The sequence below is a fragment of the Nycticebus coucang genome, chromosome 3 (genome assembly GCF_027406575.1).
Source record: "Nycticebus coucang isolate mNycCou1 chromosome 3, mNycCou1.pri, whole genome shotgun sequence".
Taxonomy (NCBI): domain Eukaryota; kingdom Metazoa; phylum Chordata; class Mammalia; order Primates; family Lorisidae; genus Nycticebus; species Nycticebus coucang.
In genome coordinates, this window is record NC_069782.1 from 87,840,846 (window position 1) to 87,848,224 (window position 7,379).

At 38.4% G+C, this 7,379-nt stretch overlaps 1 pseudogene; it reads right to left on the reverse strand.

Annotated features, from left to right (window-relative positions):
- Positions 1-6,872: 6,872 nt before the first annotated feature.
- LOC128582228 (transcription initiation factor TFIID subunit 13-like) lies at positions 6,873-7,233 on the reverse strand (annotated as a pseudogene).
- Positions 7,234-7,379: the final 146 nt, after the last annotated feature.

Sequence of the window (7,379 nt, forward strand, 5' to 3'; positions counted from 1 at the left end):
CCATTGCTGCCTTTTTTAATAACTACAACTTCATTTTTGCTAGTGTTTCTACCGCTATCATTTGGTTTTTCACCCAATTGTATCCCCGTAAAGTTTTCTGTTTGCTTGTTTTGGTTTGATTTATAGCATTTTTGTCTTTCCTCTCTACTTGGTGGAGGTGGGGTACTGTGTCTGATCAGGTTAGCAAAGAGCTGCTGACCTGAAGGGAACCACCCAACTGGGCACCCCCAGAAGGTGGGGTTTTTTAAGGTTGTGTCAAAGTACCCTACCGTACACCTATATAGCCCTGTCTCCCTCTTTCTGTGCCTCTCTTCTTTTTGTCAATATTCCTTATACCCACCCCTTCTCCTTTCTCTATCTTTCTTTTTTTTCTTATCACTCGATCCTCCTTTCTTTCATCCCTTTTTTGCTCTTCAACCTTCTCACCCTTCTGGTCCTGTAACCCTTAGTCCAAAGGAACAAGAACTTAAAGAGCAAGAGGAAGTGAAAGGAAAATTAGGGCAAGGAAACAGATAAAAGAAATCACCCATGAGGAAGAATCAGCAGAAAACTCCAGGCAACATGAAGAACCAGTCCAGAACAACACCGCCAAGGGACCATGAGGTAGCTACTGCAGAGGATTCCACCTATACAGAAATGTTAGGAATGACAGAAAGGGAATTTAGAATACACATGTTGAAAACAATGAAAGAAATGATGGAAACAATGAAGGAAACTGCTAATAAAGTGGAAAATAACCAAAAGGAAATCCAAAAACAGAATCAAATCAGAGATCAACGATATGAAGAATATAAAAAGGATATAGCAGAGCTGAAGGAAATGAAACAGTCAATCAGGGAACTTAAAGATGCAATGGAAAGTATCAGCAACAGGTTAGACCATGCAGAAGAAAGAATTTCAGAGGTAGAAGACAAAGTTTTTGAGATAACTCAGATAGTAAAAGAGGCAGAAAAGAAGAGAGAGAAAGCAGAACGTTCACTGTCAGAATTATGGGACTTTATGAAGCGTTCCAACATACGAGTTATAGGAATTCCAGAAGGGGAAGAAGAATGCCCCAGAGGAATGGAAGCCATACTAGAGAATATTATAAAAGAAAATTTCCCAAACATCACTAAAGATTCTGACACACTGCTTTCAGGGGGATAACGGACCCCAGGTCGCCTCAACTCTAACCGAGCTTCTCCAAGACACATTGTGATGAACCTGTCCAAAGTCAAGACAAAAGAAAAGATTCTGCAAGCTGCCAGGAGTAAGCGCCAGTTGACCTACAGAGGCAAATCCATCAGAGTGACTGCAGACTTCTCTAATGAAACTTTCCAAGCAAGAAGACAATGGTCATCTACCTTTAATCTACTTAAACAGAACAATTTCCAGCCCAGAATTCTGTACCCTGCTAAGCTAAGCTTCAAAATTGATGGAGAAATCAAATCATTTACGGATATACAAACATTGAGGAAATTCGCCACAACAAGACCAGCTCTACAGGAAATACTTCAACCTGTTCTGCACACTGACCACCACAATGGATCAGCAGCAAAGTAAGAACTCAGAAATCAAAGGACAGAACCTAACCTCCACACTGATGCAAAAGATAAAACTAAGCAATGGACTCTCACCAAATAAGACGAATAGAATACTACCACACTTATCAATTATCTCAATAAATGTTAATGGCTTGAATTCCGCACTGAAGAGACATAGATTGGCTGACTGGATTAAAAAACACAAGCCATCCATTTGCTGTCTGCAAGAAACACACCTGGCTTCAAAAGACAAATTAAAGCTCCGAGTCAAGGGTTGGAAGACAATTTTTCAAGCAAATGGAATTCAGAAGAAAAGAGGACTTGCAATCTTATTTTCAGATACATGTGGATTTAAAGCAACTAAAGTCAAAAAAGACAAAGATGGTCACTTTATATTGGTCAAGGGAAAACTACAACAAGAAGACATTTCAATTCTAAATATTTATGCACCCAATTTAAATGCTCCCAGATTCTTGAAGCAGACCTTACTCAGTCTGAGCAATATGATATCTGATAATACCATCATAACAGGGGACTTTAACACACCTCTTACAGAGCTGGACAGATCCTCTAAACAGAAATTAAACAAAGATATAAGAGATTTAAATGAGACCCTAGAACAACTATGCTTGATAGACGCATATAGAACACTCCACCCCAAAGATAAAGAATATACATTCTTCTCATCACCCCATGGAACATTCTCCAAAATTGATCATATCCTGGGACACAAAACAAATATCAACAGAATCAAAAGAATTGAAATTTTACCTTGTATCTTCTCAGACCATAAGGCACTAAAGGTGGAACTCAACTCTAACAAAAATGCTCGACCCCACCCAAAGGCATGGAAATTAAACAATCTTCTGTTGAATAACAGATGGGTGCAGGAAGAAATAAAACAGGAAATCATTAACTTCCTTGAGCATAACAACAATGAAGACACAAGCTACCAAAACCTGTGGGATACTGCAAAAGCAGTTTTGAGAGGAAAATTCATCGCTTTAGATGCCTACATTCGAAAAACAGAACGAGAGCACATCAACAATCTCACAAGAGATCTTATGGAATTGGAAAAAGAAGAACAATCTTAGCCTAAACTCAGTAGAAGAAAAGAAATATCCAAAATCAAATCAGAGATCAATGAAATTGAAAACAAAAGAATCATTCAGAAAATTAATGAAACAAGGAGTTGGTTTTTTGAAAAAATAAATAAAATAGATAAACCATTGGCCAGACTAACTAGAAATAGAAAAGTAAAATCTCTAGTAACCTCAATCAGAAACGATAAAGGAGAAATAACAACTGATCCCACAGAGATACAAGAGATCATCTCTGAATACTACCAGAAACTCTATGCCCAGAAATTTGACAATGTGAAGGAAATGGATCAATATTTGGAATCACACCCTCTCCCTAGACTTAGCCAGGAAGAAATAGACCTCCTGAACAGACCAATTTCAAGCACTGAGATCAAAGAAACAATAAAAAAGCTTCCAACCAAAAAATGCCCTGGTCCAGATGGCTTCACACCAGAATTCTATCAAACCTTCAAGGAAGAGCTTATTCCTGTACTGCAGAAATTATTCCAAAAAACTAAGAAGGAATCTTCCCCAACACATTTATGAAACAAACATCACCCTGATACCAAAACCAGGAAAAGACCCAAACAAAAAGGAGAATTTCAGACCAATCTCACTCATGAATATAGACGCAAAAATTCTCAACAAAATCCTAGCCAATAGATTACAGCTTATCATCAAAAAAGTCATTCATCATGATCAAGTAGGCTTCATCCCAGGGATGCAAGGCTGGTTTAACATACGCAAGTCCATAAAGGTTATCCACCATATTAACAGAGGCAAAAATAAAGATCACATGATCCTCTCAATAGATGCAGAAAAAGCATTTGATAAAATCCAGCATCCTTTTCTAATTAGAACAATGAAGAGTATAGGCATAGGTGGCACATTCTAAAACTGATTGAAGCTATCTATGACAAACTTACTGAATGGAGTAAAACTGAAAGCTTTTCCTCTTAGAACTGGAACCAGACAAGATTGTCCTCTGTCACCTTTACTATTCAACATAGTGCTGGAAGTTCTAGCCAATACAATTAGGCAAGACAAGGAAATAAAGGGAATCCAAATGGGAGCAGAGGAGGTCAAACTCTCCCTCTTTGCTGATGATATGATCTTATACTTAGAGAACCCCAAAGACTCAACCACAAGACTCCTAGAAGTCATCAAAAAATACAGTAATATTTCAGGATATAAAATCAATGTCCACAAGTCAGTAGCCTTTGTATACACCAATAACAGTCAAGATGAGAAGCTAATTAAGGACACAACTCCCTTCACCATAGTCTCAAAGAAAATGAAATACCTAGGAATATACCTAACGAAGGAGGTGAAGGACCTCTATAAAGAAAACTATGAAATCCTCAGAAAGGAAATAGCAGAGGATATTAACAAATGGAAGAACATACCATGCTCATGGATGGGAAGAATCAACATTGTTAAAATGTCTATACTTCCCAAAGCTATCTACCTATTCAATGCCATTCCTATCAAAGTACCTACATCGTACTTTCAAGATTTGGAAAAAATGATTCTGCGTTTTGTATGGAACCGGAAAAAAACCCGTATAGCTAAGGCAGTTCTTAGTAACAAAAATAAAGCTGGGGGCATCAGCATACCAGATTTTAGTCTGTACTACAAAGCCATAGTGCTCAAGACAGCATGGTACTGGCACAAAAACAGAGACATAGACACTTGGAATCGAATTGAACACCAAGAAATGAAACTAACATCTTACAACCACCAAATCTTTGATAAACCAAACAAGAACTTACCTTGGGGGAAAGACTCCCTATTCAATAAATGGTGTTGGGAGAACTGGATGTCTACATGTAAAAGACTGAAACTGGACCCACACCTTTCCCCACTCACAAAAATTGATTCAAGATGGATAAAGGACTTAAATTTAAGGCATGAAACAATAAAAATCCTCCAAGAAAGCATAGGAAAAACACTGGAAGATATTGGCCTGGGGGAAGACTTCATGAAGAAGACTGCCATGGCAATTGCAACAACATCAAAAATAAACAAATGGGACTTCATTAAACTGAAAAGCTTCTGTACAGCTAAGGAGACAATAACCAAAGCAAAGAGACAACCCACACAATGGGAAAGGATATTTGCATATTTTCAATCAGACAAAAGCTTGATAACTAGGATCTATAGAGAACTCAAATTAATCCACATGAAAAAAGCCAACAATCCCATAGATCAATGGGCAAGAGACATGAATAGAACTTTCTCTAAAGATGACAGACGAATGGCTAACAAACACATGAAAAAAATGTTCATCGTCTCTATATATTAGAGAAATGCAAATCAAAACATCCCTGAGATATCATCTAACCCCAGTGAGAATGGCCCACATCACAAAATCTCAAAAATGCAGATGCTGGCGTGGATGTGGAGAGAAGGGAACACTTTTACACTGCTGGTGGGACTGCAAACTAGTACAACCTTTCTGGAAGGAAATATGGAGAAACCTCAAAGCACTCAACCTAGACCTCCCATTCGATCCTGCAATCCCATTACTGGGCATCTACCCAGAAGGAAAGAAATCCTTTTATCATAAGGACACTTGTACTAGACTGTTTATTGCAGCTCAATTTACAATCGCCAAAATGTGGAAACAGCCTAAATGCCCACCAACCCAGGAATGGATTAACAAGCTGTGGTATATGTATACCATGGAATACTATTCAGCCATTAAAAAAAATGGAGACTTTACATCCTTTGTATTAACCTGGATGGAAGTGGAAGACATTATTCTTAGTAAAGCATCACAAGAATGGAGAAGCATGAATCCTATGTACTCAATCTTGATATGAGGACAATTAATGACAATTAAGGTTATGGGGGGGGAAGCAGAAAGAGGGATGGAGGGAGGGGGGTGGGGCCTTAGTGTGTGTCACACTTTATGGGGGCAAGACATGATTGCAAGAGGGACTTTACCTAACAATTGTAATCATTGTAACTGGCTTATTGTACCCTCAATGAATCCCCAACAATTAAAAAAAAAAAAAAACATTGTGTAAGAAAACAAAAAATAACAGCAGCTTCCACAGACACGTGGTTTTCATCAAGTATATGTTTCCACAGGGAATAAGTACTTAGAAATATACAAATAAAACACTACCCTAAATGTTTATCTTGCCATCAATGCCATTCTTGGTACTGAAAATTTTTTTTAAAGCTTTAATCTGATCTGGGGAAATGAGTTCTCCCAAAACTTAAATAGTATGTTATAATCCCCAAAAGTCCTTAAATCAAAAAAGTTTCCAACATGGAAGATTCACATAAAACTGTTTCTCAAACAAGTTAAAATCATTCCTAATATCTGAAAAAAAGAAAATTAAAAGAAATTGAATTTTAAAACAGATAAATCTTTACCAAAAAAGGTATTTTCCTATATCATCTCTTAAATGAAATAAAAATGTTAACTACAATAATCTCTCAGACTTTCATATAAAAACTTCAGAATACATAAAGCACATATTTCAGCTTTCAAAGATGCCATTTAGATTGCACATATTAAACATCTACAGCATAGCTCACAATGGCACAGATATGCCTAACATATGAACACTATTAATATTTCATCCCTGGTTAACAGTCAGAACTGCATGGTTTGAAAGGTGCTTTAATTTATGTGTGGTCATTAAAACTCAATAAATTATTCAAGTATGGTAATCTAAAGGTAGGCAATCCAATATCACTGTAAAATCAAGGAGATGAAAATAAAGGCAGAAAACTTGGTTTCTCTACCTTTCATTCACATAGGTAGATAGCAGGACCTTACTGTAGAAAATATAACAATTCTGGGCGGTGCCTGTGGCTCAAGGAGTAGGGCACTGGTCCCATATGCCGGAGGTGGCAGGTTCAAACCCAGCCCCGGCCAAAAACCACAAAAAAAAAAAAGAAAAGAAAATATAACAATTCTTTTTTTTTTTATTTTTTGTAGAGACAGAGTCTCACTTTATGGCCCTCGGTAGAGTGCCGTGGCCCCACCCAGCTCACAGCAACCTCCAACTCCTGGGCCTAAGCGATTCTCTTGCCTCAGCCTCCCGAGTAGCTGGGACTACAGGCGCCCGCCACAACGTCCGGCTATTTTTTGGTTGCAGTTTGGCCGGGGCCAGGTTTGAACCCGCCACCCTCGGTATATGGGGCCGGCACCTTACCGACTGAGCCACAGGCGCCGCCCAGAAAATATAACAATTCTTAAATATGATTTCCCTAGAATACAATGAAGTTTCAGAAACTACAAAAGATGTCAAGACCCATAGTTGGCTTCTTCAAAAGCTTTTCTTGCCCATTTAAATTCTTCATTCATAGTAAGCAAGTCTTCAACCCTAGCAAACTTTCTGGGGACCTTTTGAATCAAGAAGATGGTATCTTCAACTCGTACTTGACCTTGTCTTCCAATAGACATGGCCTTGTGAGTCATTTCAGTGATGAACTCTATGACAAGGTCTTCAAGAATATCTACTGACTCAGTATAAGGATTCTGGTCATCTCCAAAGCCGTACATCTCAATTCTTCCGAAAAAAGTCTCTATCTTTTACCCTACCTTCTGCACTTCCTCCAATGTCATTTTCTTCCTCCAAAGCAGGGTCTTCCTCCCCATCTGCCATTGCCTCAGCCCACCAGCCTACAGCACCCAGCAGGCTCCCTCCCAGCAAGTTTCACTACTTCCAAAACCTCACTTCTGGTGATGCATTAATGTGAGTTTTTAAAAACAAGCATCCATACCAATGCAGGTAGTGTGGGAGGAAAGGAG